An 18,035-nucleotide genomic window follows, 5' to 3' on the forward strand; every position below is an offset into this window, starting at 1 on the left:
CAATGATGTCGTCAACTATGATGGCACAAGGGTAGCCAGCGAATAGTTGCTCCATTGAGCACTGGAAAACCTCACTTGCTGAATTGATGCCAAAAGGCATGCGTAGAAACCTGTAGCGCCCAAAGGGTGTGCTAAATGTAGTTAGCATTGATGACTTATGGTCGAGCTTTATCTGCCAAAACAAGCTCTTTGCATCGAGCACTGAGAACAGAGTCGCACCTGCCATTTGGGTGGCAACTTCCTCAACACTGCGCATTGGATAATGGGGTCTCTTTAAAGCCGTGTTTAAGTCTTTAGGATTAATGCACAGCCTTATCTCCTCTTTGTCTTTCTTGTGTGCTACCACCATTGATGAAACCCAGTCTGTGGGCTCAGAGACCGCTGTAATGACTCCTTTGCTGGCCATGTTTTCAAGTTCTGACTTAACTCGGGCTTGCATAGCTAAAGGAATGCGATGCGCTGGCCGGATGACGGGCTGCACCTCAGGATCTAGAGTCATGGAATATATTATTGGAAGTTCTCCAAGCTCGTCGTTGAACACATCATCATACTGTTCACGGACATTTTTTGTAAAATCAATGTCAGGCTCTGTACTGACCTGGTGGACATGAGGGCTCAGTGTGACAAATCCTAGACGTACACATGCTCGAAACCCCAGCAGTGGCACAACATCACGATCCAAAAAGAAGAACGGTAGTAAGTGTTGTTGTCCATCCAGTGACAGAGAAAGTGTAGCAGAACCGGCTGTTTCGATCTTGCTGCCTCCGTAGGCCACTAGGTTTATTGTTTTATTGCATGTCAAAATCTGTCCCTCATACAGCTGGAGAAAAGTGCTTTTTGCCATCACATTACATTTTACCCCATGTCGATTTTCATTTTAATAGGCTTATCTCGTACATACAGGGTGACAAATCCTTCATCCTGGTACTCTACTTGGGTATTTACATTGTCCACAACTGCAATGGGCTCGACACCATCTACACAGAACGTGTCATCAGTGTTGATGTCTGGCGGCTCCAGCTCTAGCTGATGCATAGGTTGTTTGTTATGGTATTCTTTAACAAAACTTTTCCTTTTAGGATGTTCATGTTGAGGCTTGGATCTGCAACATTTTTTGTAGTGGTTCCATTTTTGACATTTGTGGCATTGCTGGCCAAACGCAGGACATTTGTCTCGCTGTGCAGCGTGGTTGCCTCCATAATTGTTGCAGTTCCTGACGAGTTTTACATCCTGCCCATTTACAGGCTTATAATTTGTTCTGGGCCGCCATCTGGTGGAGCCTGGCTGCAGGGCATCCACTGTTGCGGCCGGCTGTTTGGCAAGAGCCCTAGTATTCTCCTCAGTCATTTCATAAACACGACAGATAGAAATGGCTTTGGATAGGGTCAAGTCACTGTCACGTAAAAGGGCCTTCCTTATACTGTCATTATTTATGCCACAAACAATCCTGTCACAGATTAACTCATCTGTTAAATCTCCAAAATGACAACTTTTGGCTTTAATCTTTAAATCACTAATAAAAGACTCAATAGTTTCACCTTGTCTCTGATTTCGGGAATGAAACTTGTGTCTCTCCATTATTTTATTATATTGTGGGTTGCACATTTCCCGAAATTTCTTTTTTAAACAGTTGGGGTCCTCTCTGGACTCTGCTGGATGAATAATGGCTCCGTCCTGCCCGTCTCTTGCGGGTGGCACCCTAATTTCTGCGGCATAGACAAATGAGCATTCCCTTTCGATGGCTTCTGCCCCTGCTAGATTGAGGGGGATATAAGCTTTTGTTTTGTCTGGTTTATCTGAGTGGGTCGCCTCAATAAAGATGTCATACTCCCTTTCAAATCTGGCCAATTTTCAGCAACGTCTCCATCGAAGACGAGTGGGTCTGGTCTGCGAAATCCTTCCGCCATGCTCTGTTAGCAGATTAGCCACTTGTAACGCGTACCTCTTTTTTTTTTTTTTCTTGAACGAGGAAAAATGATGAAAAAATGCTCATTGGCGAGCAACTTCTGACACCATGTTGAAATGAGCGAGGAGACCTGTTTTCAGTTTAACAGCTTCTTTATTAACTGCCACTGGAATGTTACAACGCTGTGTTAACTGCAGTGAGTAGAACACGCCCACCTGCAGTTGCTATGGCCAACCAACACATACATAGCATAACCAGATCATTAAACCAACTGATCTACAGCCTACATATTGCACCATATCAGATCACTCTTTCTTTCGTGTGTCCATGTTTATTTTTTTTATACCTTTTAAAAATCTCTAGATTTTGTTCTTTATCTTTTTACACTTCCTCAGTCTTTTCTTTTTCAAATGGGCCAAGGTTTCTTTGTTTATATAATGTTTTTCATGAATCTATTGTTTTAATGAACACAAATTTGCATTTGAAGCTTTTGACATTTTTTCTTGCAGAAGTATTTTCCTTTCCTCCAATTTCTCTCAATCCTTTTGTATATCTTCTGTCTGGAAATGCTTCTTGTATAATAACAATAATATATAATTATTTTTTTTATTCTCAATAGTCCATTGCATCATCTTTGTGTCTCTTCTTTTTAGCCTGTCAGTTTTTTTGTTTTTTTTTTGTGGACTACTACTTCATTCTACAATTGGGGGTGATCCTCCCCCTGGGCCTGGCCTAGCCCCATTGTAGGAATATCTTAAAGATACTGCACTGTCATTTTTCCAGTCCTGGCACCAGTGAGCAGGGTCTATATTATAATTGTGAAAGCTGTCTTTCGGGAATACATGTTCATCTACACAAACATGGAAAAACCAGAACAGCGAAGTACAAAAAAAGCGAAATGGAGAATGCCGAACGCATTTCCGGAAGTCACAGCACCATACAGGTAAGGTAAACCTAACTGTACAAACATTACCTAAATCAATTTTTCAAATATTTTTGCAGGGGGACAAGCCCCCGTATATGCCCCACACCCCTCCTACTTATATATACCAACTCTGAGAACGCACTACAGTGGGGAAAAGGATTCATTTCCTCATGCCACACTCACCTTGCTGACCAAGAAAATCCATTCGGCATTCTCCATTTTGCTCTTTTGGTACTTTGCTGTTCTCGTTCATCGACGTATATGTGTCGATGAGCATGTATTCATGAAAGACAGCTTTCGCGATTCTGATATAGACCCAGTGAGCCTACCTGGATTGGGCACTTTTTTATCCTGGTACTTATGCCCAGCTTTTTATTTATTTATTTTTAATTCTTCTTCCCTCCATCATACATGCTATATAAAATACTATCTATATATCAGTGTCATCTTGGTGAAATTTTGTAAAAATAGGGTTTACCTCATAAAGGTGCTCACGAAGATTTGAGTATGAATTCAATTCCAGCAATACTACTCTTTGCTTACTGATTTTATCATCTAGGGCCCATTCCTTTAGATCTCTTTTATGAATTTGGAATGGAAGAGTTATCTAGACTTGGGGCCAAATTAGGCATTTTCTGTTGAAAAGGAGGAGTCAGGGCATAGCAACCCATGTTAATAAGTTACGGCTATGGCCATTTAGATTATTAGTCAAGAACAACATAAGAGATACACATAAAATAAGGGAATTTATAAAACAACAACAAAAAATAGACTCAGTTATATCACTTGTGTATGTGTTGTGTGAAACAGTATCTGTTAAATATAATTTGTTTGTGTCTTTCGGCTTTTCCCAATTAGGGGTCGCCACAGCGGAACTCCGGTCCACTAATGATTGGCAGTAGATTTTTACATGCTGGCTTGCTGGGCCTAACACACAACCTTCAACGAAGGAATGCTCATTCATGCATGTCGCCACACACAAGACGCTCTGACTGAGAATCGAACGGGCAACATCTAACTGTGAGACGATAATGCTACCGCAGCACCACCACCGCAGCTCAGAATCTGTTAAATATAATAAATCTACTATATTGCTGACAGTGATGAAGGTGAAATCTGTTCATGCACATCTGGGAGTAGTAATGATAAAACAGATCAGTAATTATCAAGAATTATAGAAAACGGTTATGCCTAAGGGAATGGAATATTCTTGCCTTTTCCAAGACACTGATGAGTCAGCAGTTCTGAATAACTAATTTAGCTGTTTGGGGACATGGTGAAGTAAAGAATTCTATTGAAGACCTGTGGCACATCTGACAAGATTTAACAAATATCTATGCTGATACATTAACGGTCTCCCAAATTCTTCTTCTTAGGGAACTGTACTGATCTCCTCCTAGCTAATCTCCTGAAAGTACCCTGCCACCAGTAGCAGTAAATTATATGCAGGTTGCCTGAAAGTACCCTGCCTCCAGTTGCAGTAAATTATATGCAGGATGCCTGAAAGTACCCTGCCTCCAGTAACAGTAAATTATATGCAGGATGCCTGAAAGTACCCTGCCTCCAGTAACAGTAAATTATATGCAGGATGCCTGAAAGTACCCTGCCTCCAGTAACAGTAAATTATATGCAGGATGCCTGAAAGTACCCTGCCTCCAGTTGCAGTAAATTATATGCAGGATGCCTGAAAGTACCCTGCCTCCAGTAACAGTAAATTATATGCAGGATGCCTGAAAGTACCCTGCCTCCAGTTGCAGTAAATTATATGCAGGATGCCTGAAAGTACCCTGCCTCCAGTTGCAGTAAATTATATGCAGGATGCCTGAAAGTACCCTGCCTCCAGTAGCAGTAAATTATATGCAGGATGCCTGAAAGTACCCTGCCTCCAGTAGCAGTAAATTATATGCAGGATGCTACTGTACTACAGAAGATTGTCACATGTCTGTGTCACAAAATGAATTGTTCTGTTCTGAAATTTAAACATGAAGACAGACACCAAGAAGCACCTAGACCTTTGTTCTTTTATTTCATTACGTAACAGTTACAAGGCAAATATATAAATATTGACATATTTGGATGCAGAATAGGAGTCTTAAATCCTTGAAAAACAGTTGTTTCAATGTAGCAAACACATCTTGCCACAAAAGCTTTGTTGTACCACATTAATAAATGTCTGTAAGACACTAGTAGATTACAATGGTATATGGAAATAAGGAAGAAGCTTCCTGATTAAAAACACCTTTTCTGTTTTGTTTTTTGTCAATAACAAAGGCGGAATACATATTATTCAAATTAATTAGGACTCCGAGTCTCAGGGAATCTATATGTAAAGATTAAAGATAAAATTAATCTTCAAAAAGAAATCTAATCTATGTTAATAATGGCACTAGCATTAATCATAAGCAGATGAGATTAGCATAATGGGTAAGGTCTTAAACTCACAAATACAAGATGCAGGGCTCGAGTCCAGCCTCTGGTCACTGGCAAAGCTTGTAATAGTCAGCAGACTAATAGCCTAGTATTAGGAGGGGAGGGTTTGGCATAATAGCTAAGGTCCTTACTTCACAGATGAATAGTACAGGGTTTGATTCTGACCTCTGGTTATTAACTAATCTTGTAATTGTCTGCAGACTCTCAGCCAAGTATTAATATGTGAACCCATATCAGGTTCAAATCTGATGTCTTGTGTAGTCAGAAGGTGTATTCATTCTCTGGTAGAATTAAGCATATGCTCACAAGCATTGGCCAGTTAGATCCATCATGCTTGGCATTCTTCTTTAGTAGCTATACTGATACTTATTTAGGTCGAATTAGCGATTCTTGTATACAGCATGGATTTCAGTCATCTGCTTCTAATTCCTAATGCAAGATTTAACTCTTACAATGGCAATTCCTGTCTGCTGGATTTGGGCAGTTTAATCTTGTTGTCATAGTTACCTGAAAATATTACTCCACACCGTTTGTGAGAGGCCTAAGTATCTGCAGTAAAAACAGAAGATCCTGGTAATCTTGAGCATGAAATTAGGATATTATAACAGGAACACCAAATGGTGACCTTTTTCTTAGTGGGTTTCTTTGTTAGAAGTGCTTACAACATAGCCACATCCACTAAATAAGTTAAATGTTACTGGGAAATAGTCTATGTTTGAATTTTATAGCCACAGATTTGGCACTGAAGTGTCTACCCTTTTTGTAGCTGTTCTTGTTTGCACTTGATTAGGTAGAAGTATAGTAGACAACTGTTGTGAATACCAACTAGTTTAAGATTTGATCACTGTAATCATTTGCAGACCTATGATGATTTTAGAAAACATTGCTGTCAAAAGTGAAATACATCAATGTGCATAAATCTAGACTGCTAAGGGATTTGAGGATTGTAGGTGCTCAGCTAGGTAATGCAGTTTTCATGCAAAATCAACAGTTGTTCTGTGTGCAGAAGGTCCATACATATAGGTGGGGCAGAGTCAAACATTTCCTCCTCCATTACAGAAGCATTCAGTATTCCTTGTTAGGAGCAATCATAGTTCCATTATCCAGAATCCAAATGCTGATGAGTATTTGCAAAATGATCAGTTCTATTTAAAAGTGTCACACATAAAAGGCACAAACTTGTCAGTGTCATAATGCAGTCCCTGCATTATCCACAAAAACTCAGACATGGATGTGATTGTAATAGCCTAGAACTCCAAGACAGCCCTGCACATATGTTTCATCATGACTACTGAGACATCAAGTTGAATGGGAGGGCAGTGCCAGTGTCTACAATCAGCGCTAATTCTTATCACATGATGTGAACCCTCTACTCTATATGACCTGTGGCAAAAAGAGATGACTGACTTATAGAGGACATCAACACTGCTTTTCTGGCAATTCCCCCAATAACCTGTTCTCCCTGTGTGGTGCATGTCTCTATTGGGTGTTCAAAGGCATGGAGGCAGTGTTCATGGTCTTTGTAGAGGAGCAAGTTATCATACACCCTGTGTCTGACACACACACACACACACACACACACACACACACAGTGTACATCACTGCATCCATGCATCCATACCGGTCTGAATTCCCCACTGAATGTTTTTTTCCTACACATGGGAGACCACAGATAGACTTCTTCTAATTTCAGTTCTACAGCCACCCCTGAAGTTTCCCTCTCTCTCCAAAATGCCCTATATGTAACTTAAAAACTGAACAGAAACTACATGGTAACAACTAAAACAAAATATCATAACAACCAGGCTCAAAGATTTTGTTTACTATAATTTAAATTCCGTTCATGCTCCATGGCTTCTTCAGAAGAAATAATAAATTTACATACCAGAGTTTAAAAACTCCCCTAACTTAGTCACATGAAAATATATTTCTAGAGAGAGAGAGAGAGAGATAAAGAGACACACATAAAAAAGACCATGTTATAAATTATAATCATACCAATAAATACACATAATGAACACAAATACATGTTTTATATATAAATAATAATTTTATCCACAATCATTACACTCTGTAGCAATTTTAAATTTAAAAGACAGTTAAAAGATCACATTTCATTCAACCCTGTTGGGTAATTTGGATTCAAATATAGTCACCACAACAAAAGGTGTTCCATATACTCACTAGTTAACCTTCCCCCTGATACTAGGTTCTAATTTTTCAAGCACAAAAAATAAAAAAATAAAAGAAAATTTGACCTTCATTCCATTTAATGTGCTAGGAACAATGCATTAGAAATTTTACCCCGTCTAATATTATACATATGTTCACAGATTTGTTCATAGATTATTCTTTCTTCATCATCATCTTCTTCTTTCGGCTGTTCCCGTTAGGGGTCGCCACAGCAGATCACCTGTTTCCATTTCTTCCTGTCCTCTGCATCTTGCTTTGTCACACCAACCACCTGCATGTCCTCTCAAACCACATCCATAAACCTTATCTTAGGCCTTCCTCTTTTCCTGTTACCTGGTAGCTTCATCCTAAGCATATTTTTCCCAATATACTCAGCATCCCTCCTCAGCACATGTCCAAACCAATGTAATCTTGCCTCTCTGGCTTTGTCTCCAAACCTTCCAATCTGGGCTGACCCTCTAATATACTTATTTCTAATCCTGTCCACCCTCGTTACACCCAGTGCAAATCTTAACATCTTTAACTCTGCCACATCCAGCTCAAACTCCTGCCTTTTTGTCAGTGCCACTGTCTCCAACCCATATAACATAGTTGGTCTCACTACCCTCTTGTAGACCTTCCCTTTCACTCTTACAGGTACTCGTCTGTCACAAATCACTCCTGACACTCTTCTTCACCCACTCCTTCCGGCCTGTACTCTCTTCTTCATCTCTCTTCCACACTCACCGTTACTCTGAACTATTGACCCCAAGTATTTAAACTCATCCACCTTCGTCACCTCTACTCCTTGCATCCTCACCATTCCTCTATCCTCCGTCTCATTCACACACATATATTCAGTCTTAGTCCTGCTGACCTTCATTCCACTTCTCTTTAGAGCATATCTCCATCTCTCCAGGGTGTCCTCCACCTGTTTCCTACTCTCACTACAGATCACAATGTCATCTGCAAACATCATAGTCCATGGGGACTCCTGTCTTACCTCGTCTGTCAACCTGTCCATCACCATTGCAAATAAGTAAGAGCTCAGAGCTGAACCTTGATGTAACCCCACCTCCACCTTAAATGCATCCATCACTCCCACCGCAGACCTCACCACTGTCACACTAGCCTCATACATATCCTGTACCACTCTTACATACTTCTCTGACACTCCTGACTTCCTCATACAATACCACTCCTTCTCTCTAGGCACCCTGTCATATGCTTTCTCTAAGTCTACAAAAACACAATGCAACTCCTTCTGACATTCTCTGTACTTCTCCATCAACACTCTCAGAGCAAACATCGAATCTGTAGTGCTCTTTCCTGGCATGAAACTGCTGTTAACTAATCATCACGTCCCTTCTTAACCTAGCTTCCACTACTCTTTCCCATAACTTCGTGCTGTGACTGATCAGTTTAATCCCTCTGTAGTTACTACAGCTCTGTATATCACCCTTATTCTTAAAAATCAGTACCAAAACACTCTACAAAAACACAATGCAACTCCTTCTGACATTCTCTGTACTTCTCCATCAACACTCTCAGAGCAAACATCGAATCTGTAGTGCTCTTTCCTGGCATGAAACTGCTGTTAACTAATCATCACGTCCCTTCTTAACCTAGCTTCCACTACTCTTTCCCATAACTTCGTGCTGTGACTGATCAGTTTAATCCCTCTGTAGTTACTACAGCTCTGTATATCACCCTTATTCTTAAAAATCAGTACCAAAACACTTTTTCTCCATTCCTCAGGCATCCTCTCACTTTCTAAGATTTCATTAAACAATCTGGTTAAAAACTCCACTGACATTTCACCTAAACACCTCCATGCTTCCACAGGTATGTCATCTGGGCCAACAGCCTTTCCATTCTTCATTCTCTTCATAGGTATCCTTACTTCCTCCTTGCTAATCCATTGTACTTCATGATTCACTATCCCTACATCAACCAACCTTCTCTCCCTCTCATTCTCCTCATTCATCAACCCCTCAAAGTACTCTTTCCATCTCTCAACACACTCTCCTCGCTTGCGAGTATGTTTCCCTTATTATCCTTTATCACCTTTACCTGCTGCACATCTTTCCTAGCTCGGTCCCTCTGTCTAGCCAATCAGTACAAGTCCTTTTCTCCCTCCTTAGTGTCCAACCTTTCATACAACTCTTCATATGCCTTAGCCTTCGCCACCTCTCTCTTTGCCATGCACCTCATCTCCTTATACTCCTGTCTACTTTCTTCACCTCTCTGACAATCCCACTTCTTCTTTGCCAAACTCTTTTGCCTGTATACTCTTCTGTACTTCCTCATTCCACCACCATGTCTCCTTGTCGTCCTTCCTCTGTCCCAATGTGATACCAAGAACTTTTCTAGCCATCTCCCTTACAGCTCTGCTGTAGTTACCCAGCTATTTGATAACTCTTCACTGCCACCCAGTGCCTCTCTCTTTCTTACCTTTATAAAATGTTGTGCAATCCTGGCATTGAGCCAAGTATACCAAACTTTTAGAATTAAAATTGTACCTGCCACCCACCTGTATGGTCCTTTTCCAGTACTGACAGATTCACTAACTAAAACATACCTACATTGATTACAACCACCACACTTAAACATTTCCTTTTGGGGCAGGTCCCTTGAAAAAAAGGCCTCTGCCTTTCCAAATAGTTTTTAAAATATTTTTTGCATGAAACCAAGGGTTTACCTCCTAATTTTATTTTCAGACCATAATGTTCATTCAATTACACCCTTTGTTTATGCAAAATAGAGGTAATAGTACCACTACCCAACGTGTATCTAGTCACAAAAGCCTTCCTGTACATACTGGAAGTACTGTAGCTTGTTTCCCTTCCAAACTCATAAGACCATCCTCCATCATAATAGATGTATAAAAAAACATTTTCCTTTTGAAAATAGCCTCTTCTAGAATAGGATTGGCCGATGCCTGGGGATAGCCCCTTCTAAATAACATATTTGCCAAAGTGTCACATTCCTTTAAAAATGTATTGAATTAAGAAACCATTTGAGTAAGGTGAACCCCAATTGGCCCTTAACTGCAGCCCTTTTTCTGATATTGTGAATAGCAACTATTAAACAAAAGCAAGAAATTAGAGAAAGTGGGTTTTCTATGGATATGTGACTAACATTTTCCACTCCAATAATTGTTTTTCAGCTCTATATCCAAATAATTTATAACAACTCTATTTGTATTGTATGTAAATTTCAAAAACCCTATAATATTATTAATATAATCAACAAATTCCTTTAACTTCTGTGTCAGTCCAGTGAATAAAAATGTCATCCAGGGAACACACACACATATATATATATATATATATATATATATATATATATATATATATGTGTGTGTGTGTGTATATATATATATATATATATATATATATATATATATATATATATATATATATATATATCTAAGGACCAAGAGGTATTAAATGAACTAATGAAAATATATTCAAATTCCCAGTTAGCTGTAACAAATTTAGCAAAAACTGAATTTTTGTCTATATAGTTGTCCTTCAAAATATACATAATTGTTCCTAAGAACTAACTCCATGAGGACCACTATAGTATTCAAATACTCGGTGGACAATTTTAATGTGTTTATAAGACAATCATCAACTACTGTAAACCTATAATGTGTGGAATAACACATCTATGGTCAAGAAAACATAGTCAACATCTCATCAGAGTTGATCTCTGCTTGACTTACAAAGCCATGCCTGACCCAGCTCTGTTAGGAATGCTACATGCAAAGAAATTCCAATCCCACCGCACCACACGCTCTAGAGACCTCAACCTCATTACCACAATCAACAGAACATGCTCACCTAGAGACTGCCCATGCTCTGGAATAGACTTCCCATACATGTCAAGCAGAGCACCTCACTAGCCCTCTTCACGAGACATATCTTGATGAGTGGATGGGAGATAGAAAGTTCACCCAGAGGACCACTCCAGTGGCTCTCCTTGATAGAGGCACTGGGAATTAATGCCAGGTGGCACAATGCCAGGGCACTTCTTCGGGCTAGGCTTGTAAAGGCTCCCGGGCCATTAAACTAGTACACACCTATGAACACTAAAAGCAGCTTCCTTAAACATCCTCAAAAAATCCCAACAATGTTTTCATATTAGAGTAAGCTGACTCATACTGTCTTTAAGGATTATACTAAGAAATTTAGCTATGAAGTACACCATTGCTGTAGGCATGTCAACTATCAGTCACCTTGGAGGATTATTGATATACTTATGAATTTTAGGAATACTAAATATGTTTGGTAAAAAGAGTCTATCATAGGTACATTCACTGATATTTATTTGGTCCTGTAACAGCATACCCATGAATGCTAACTCCACCTTGGTATGTGCAATGTTAACTTCATTCATGGAGACTTCATCATGCCTCCATCAGTGAATATACCGCACATTTGATTGATGTAGTCATAATTATCCTCCCTAAAACATAGCTGTGTATGTACCATATATATCCTACATATGCATGGAAATATCTGCCATCATGATCAACCTCATGGCTGGCCTGATTTCTTTAAGATATGCAGTTCATAATTGCTGATGGGTGTGTCTTCTGCCAGCACTCTCATAGGCTTTAACTACTACTTTCTCTTCCATTTGCAGTACTTCACAGTTACTGCCAAAAATAATACAAAATGTATTTTGCTACATGAACATTTTGGTTGCTAAATTTACAAAAGTAGTATTGCGACAAGAAATGCACCTACCCCAAGAAAGATATACTGCAGCACCTCTTCCTATTATGAACAGTACAATCTTTCCTTAATAAAACTCTTCTCACCTATCAATTAGTGCAGTCAGGATCTCTTTGTGCTTATATAAAGCTGATTTGGGGCTACGGGTATGGTGACTATGCAAATAAAGGTTAAACTCCTGTATGCTTGTGAATCACTTCATCTGCACCCATGCATTCCTTTGAGGTGTAGTGCATATGCTTTTGAGTGCAAAAAGGAAACGGGGTTTCCATGTATCTAGCAGCCTCAACCCTATAAAGGTCGGGGTTGATGTTGTGCACTCTAGCACCATTGTCAATGACCTATAAAGGTTGGGGTTGATGTTGTGCACTCTCGCACCATTGTCAATGACCTATAAAGGTTGGGGTTGATGTTGTGCACTCTCGCACCATTGTCAATGATATGCAGCATAGCTCAAGACTGGTTGACATGAGTCACACCTCCAGTGGTGTACTACATTTCTTCAAAACTGCTATGATCTGTCTTGCCACAGATAGTGATACTGCACTGTTTGGTATTACACAACAAATCTGGCACCAGGAAATAGGCATGGCCATAAGATGATACCCATTATTCAATAACTGAAGACCTCTGTAATGGCTATTGCTTCTTAGGGCACTGATACATGTAGATTGCCCTGGTATTACTTAAAAAAAGTAAAATTTTTCTTTGGTTGCTCCAGAGCCACCACCAGGATCATTTGTTATGGACATCATGCCAGGGTCTCCAGCATAAAGTAGATACATAAGGTACTGTCTTACCAGGACAGTAATGGAGGCCACTTGCATGTCACAGGCTGGTAAGCAATATAGAACTACCACTATGAACTCAAGGTACACCATCCAGACATTCTTCGCAAATAGGAAGCAAAGACCATTTTGAATGCTTCTGAGATGTAATCTAAATATAACTTTTTATTTTTTTTTCACTTCTATCGCACCGCATGAAGTTTGACTAAATTCTGCTATTTTTTCCACACCACTTGAGGCCAGAGAATAAGGAGCAATATCAAGGGAGGACAGAGTGCCTCTGTAGTTGAGGTCAGAGAATAAGGAGCAATATCAAGGGAGGACAGAGTGCCTCTGTAGGTGAGGCCAGAGAACAAGGAGCAATATCAAGGGAGGACAGAGTGCCTCTGTAGGTGAGGCCACAGAACAAGGAGCAATATCAAGGGAGGACAGAGTGCCTCTGTAGGTGAGGCCAGAGAATAAGGAGCAATATCAAGGGAGGACAGAATGCCTCTGTAGGTGAGGCCAGAGAATAAGGAGCAATATCAAGGGAGGACAGAGTGCCTCTGTAGGTGAGGCCAGAGAATAAGGAGCAATATCAAGGGAGGACAGAGTGCCTCTGTAGGTGAGGCCAGAGAATAAGGAGCAATATCAAGGGAGGACAGAGTGCCTCTGTAGGTGAGGCCAGAGAACAAGGAGCAATATCAAGGGAGGACAGAGTGCCTCTGTAGGTGAGGCCAGAGAATAAGGAGCAATATCAAGGGAGGACAGAGTGCCTCTGTAGGTGAGGCCAGAGAACTAGGAGCAATATCAAGGGAGGACAGAGTGCCTCTGTAGGCAGAGGGGTGAGTTTGTCATTATGTTTTACTCTAGAAGAATTAAAATGTAAATACATAAAGACGATACATGCACCAAAGTATAATACTGCTATATAATATATATGTGTGGATCTACTTCTAATTCCAGAAGGGTCACTTCATCAAACAATGGAATATTGAGATGACATGGCTGAAAACTTAATTTTACGAACACCTGGATCACTTTAATGTAATGCCAGGAAACTAACCACTTGGCCACAAACACATTAAAATGAAACTGAAACAAATCAAACCCACCTAAGTGGCTTCACCCCCCCCCCCCATGTCACCCCTAACTAAATATATAAACTCCGAGATAGTGGAGAAAAGAACAAATTTCACCATGGTGTCCAAGTTGTTAGTTTGCTGTAGTTATATTATGATGATCTGGTTGTTCGGAAAATTAAGTTTTTGGCAACATTGTCCCAATATTCCGTTGCTCAATGAAGCGGCCATTTGGGAATTAGAAGTCGATCCGTACATACACACACACATATATATATGCTCGACTAGCATATGTCTGAATTACAAAACATCGAACACACATACATGAAAACACTTAACATTGACAAGTGCTTCCGTGTATATATGCCTGTTTTGTAGATCGGACTACAGTGCGGGTAAGGGAAAATTCTCTTTTCCCCACTGTAGTGCGATCAAAGAGTGAGAATAATAAAGTAGGGAGGTGTGGGGGTGCAGGGGGGGAGCCCCCCTGCAGAAATGTAGATTTTTTTTTGAACTACACATACACGGAAGCGCTTTTCGATGTTAAACAGTTTCCTGTATGTGTGTCTGATGTTTTCTTATTCGGTATATATATATATATGTATATGTATATATATATATATATATATATATATATATATATATGTATATATATATATATATATATATATATATATATATATATATATATATATATATATATATATATATATATATATATATATATATATATATATATATATATATATATATATATATATATATATATATATATATATATATATATATATATATATGTATATATATATATATATATATATATATATATATATATATATAATATAAAAATAACTACAGCCAGATACTTATATACATGTATATGTGTGTGTGTGTATGCATGTGTGTACATATAATATATACACATACAGAGAGAAAGATCAAGATTTGTACATACGTGAATATGTATTATGTAGAGGTGGTCAGACGGATACGGAGAAATATGCTAACACAAAATGTATATACCTCAGACTGTCATTCACTACAATTACATCTTAAAGACCTCCATGTTTTATTCCACATACTAGTTAACAATGGTCAGATCAGCACAGCTGCATTTGTCATGTTTCTGAATCCCATGGATAGTATTAATTCTGCCATGAACATAGCACCTTCCAACAGGCTATATTACTTCAACTGCAAAAGCATTATACAATTTGAGTATTAGTAAAGGCAGTATCCGACTCTGACAGATAATTATTTCCTGATGACTGAGGAATGAATTGTTATGGTAAGATACTGGCCATTATTTTCTGAGGACTTACAAAATGTTCGAATGCCATGTAATAATGTACGCTCTTCTGCCTCTTCATCTTAGTAACAGACACCTGCTGCTGCCATTTATTTCCTCGGTCTTGTCCTTCCATCATGTTCATTTTGCTCTAATACTAACCAGCTCTCATGTCTTCTTCTCCTTATTTTTCTCTGCTGCAGATTACCACCCACCTCATTCTATTCATCTATATTTTCCAAGCAGATTACTCTTTCTCGACTCCATATATTATTAGCAGCATGGTTAATATTTTCACTAACTATATATAACTCTGCATAGGCAGTCAGCTTCTGTGAAGTGCCTTACTAATGCATTACATGTTGTATGTTTCATCATAATTTCTCCTAACAATATTCTTTAAATGAATTTCAATCGGTTGTGTGGGCTCTTATCCCCTTGTGTACAAAGTACACTTCAACTCACTGTAAAATATTTAATTTGTTGCTGGGCATTTTTTCTCTTGTAAATAATTACTATTCAACTATTAATGTTTTGAATCTGTTTGGGAGCTTTTCTCTGTAGCCATCCAATGAAAATGGGCCATTGACTTAGACTTTCCTGGCTACCAAAGGACAACTGAATAAAATGAAAGTAAAATGGTGAATAGCTATATAATATGTTAAAGAAGATATGCCTTGAGCAAGGTCCCTTCTGAGTTGTTACCATGTAAATCAGGGAAGCTGCTGTTATACACATTGGAGCTTGAAACTTTTATCGATACGTCAGACCCGAAAAAAGAGTTGCTTGTCGTGTAAGTGACTGACTGCGATAGAAGTTGATTTTGTTGTTAGGTTTTACATTGGAGTAAGTCACTTAAACTGAGAAAAAGTTTTTTTCATTCTGGCCCAGTATCTGCCATATCTTTTAGTTGATGGTGCTTGGGACATAGATTAATTCAGAAAAGAAATAAATTTCTTAAAACATCAACACAGTGGCCATTGTTCTGAGACTTTTCAACTGTAAGAACCTTATTGATAAAAAAAACTCTTGGCTTTCCGAGAGAAACTAAGTTGCACTTGAAGGGAAATCACTTATAAGAATTAATGGTCTGCCCATTGCCATAACAGTATGCTAGGATGCCCTAGTAAGTATGCAGCATAATACAGCTAACATTTCCAGCTGCTATGATTAGATCTTGTCTGATTAACAGAATAATGAACGTCTGCCCCTCCACCCCGATATATATAATACCTATTTATGTATGTATATACTTACAAGCTCTAAGAAATGTGGGTGTGGTTCTGATGCCTTGGCCTTGAACTCCATTTTACTTAAAGACAGACCTAAATACAAGCAATTCAAATCCTGCCCAAGGCTGCAGTTTAGCAGAAAAAAATGGGCAAAATGAAAACTCTCTATTTGGCATGAGCTATGAAATGGAGTGTGTGAGCATGATAATTATAGAGCAGGAAATAGTGTTAACTCACCATGATTAGACCAACAGGAGCAGAAACCATGGTAACAACCAGACAAAGCCTGAGGTATGCTGTCCAGAAAATGTGTAATTCGTGTATTCTACAGGGCACTATTTAGACATCCTGTAATTAATTAATTTAATTCCTGGAACCACAAAATAAGATGAGCACCACTTAGGTGACGTTCAATGAAAAATAAATGCCATAACTGAAATAAGAGCTTCTAATTTTCTGTATTAAACTAATGGATTACCCACATAAAAACATTACAGTTTTATATGTGAGTGTGTGTAGATAGGTAGATATACAGATATATATGACAAGGTTTCCATACACCTCATCAAGTACAAACTGTGTATAGTTTCATCTGGCTGCTCAATGTCAATTCTGCATGGTCACATGACCATGGAGTTGGTATAACTAACTTCAAGTGTTGTAGAGATTCTTTCCTCACTGGTAGTACATTAAGAGCTTGCTCACTGGGGGAATAAACAATTACATTTAATTGTTCCTTAAGTTCTTGGCATCTTGAAATCGGTGACTTAGTTAATTGCCATGCTGTAACTTTATTAGTTGCAGTAGACGCATATTTCAGCTCTTCAATCTACACATTCTACCGTGTTTACATTTTAAATAACATCCCATGTTTTGTTATAAATATGTCTACCCTATATTTAATAAAATGCGGTGTATGTCCCAAACATTTGAAATTGTATGCATACCTCGGTATACTGAACCATAATAGATAAATCTATACCTCTGCATTTCAGGAATAAATATTGTGATCAGTTATGAGTTTATAATTCACCATTTCACCGTTAATGGCAAATATCAACTGGCCATGCTCTGATCGGATGAGTTACACTGACTTATGAAGTCAGATGATAAACAGCAAGAAGGGAACACAACTACATGAATTTTGTTGCAAGTAAAGTTTTCAAAAGGAGTATATTGCAAAAAGAATGAACACAATATATGTATATCTGTGAGATTGATGAATAACAGATAGGGGATCGTTTTCTTTCCCTGGTATTTTGAAAACTTGGAATTGATGTATTTAAAATGAGCAGGGTGGTGTGGGACTGTGTGTGTGGGGGGTGGGCTTGCAAATATGTATTTACTCTGTTCAAGAATTTCTTCTTCATTTACTTTGTTTCAATGAAACAAAGTTTGAACAGACTATACTTTTCGTGGGTATTTCATATACCCACAGGTATGTTTTTATGTGTGTGTGTGTGTGTGTGTGTGTGTGTGCGCGTGTGT

Source organism: Protopterus annectens, chromosome 9.part0 (genome assembly GCF_019279795.1).
Source record: "Protopterus annectens isolate FY-2018-M chromosome 9.part0, PAN1.0, whole genome shotgun sequence".
In the NCBI taxonomy this organism is placed as follows: Eukaryota; Metazoa; Chordata; order Ceratodontiformes; family Protopteridae; genus Protopterus; species Protopterus annectens.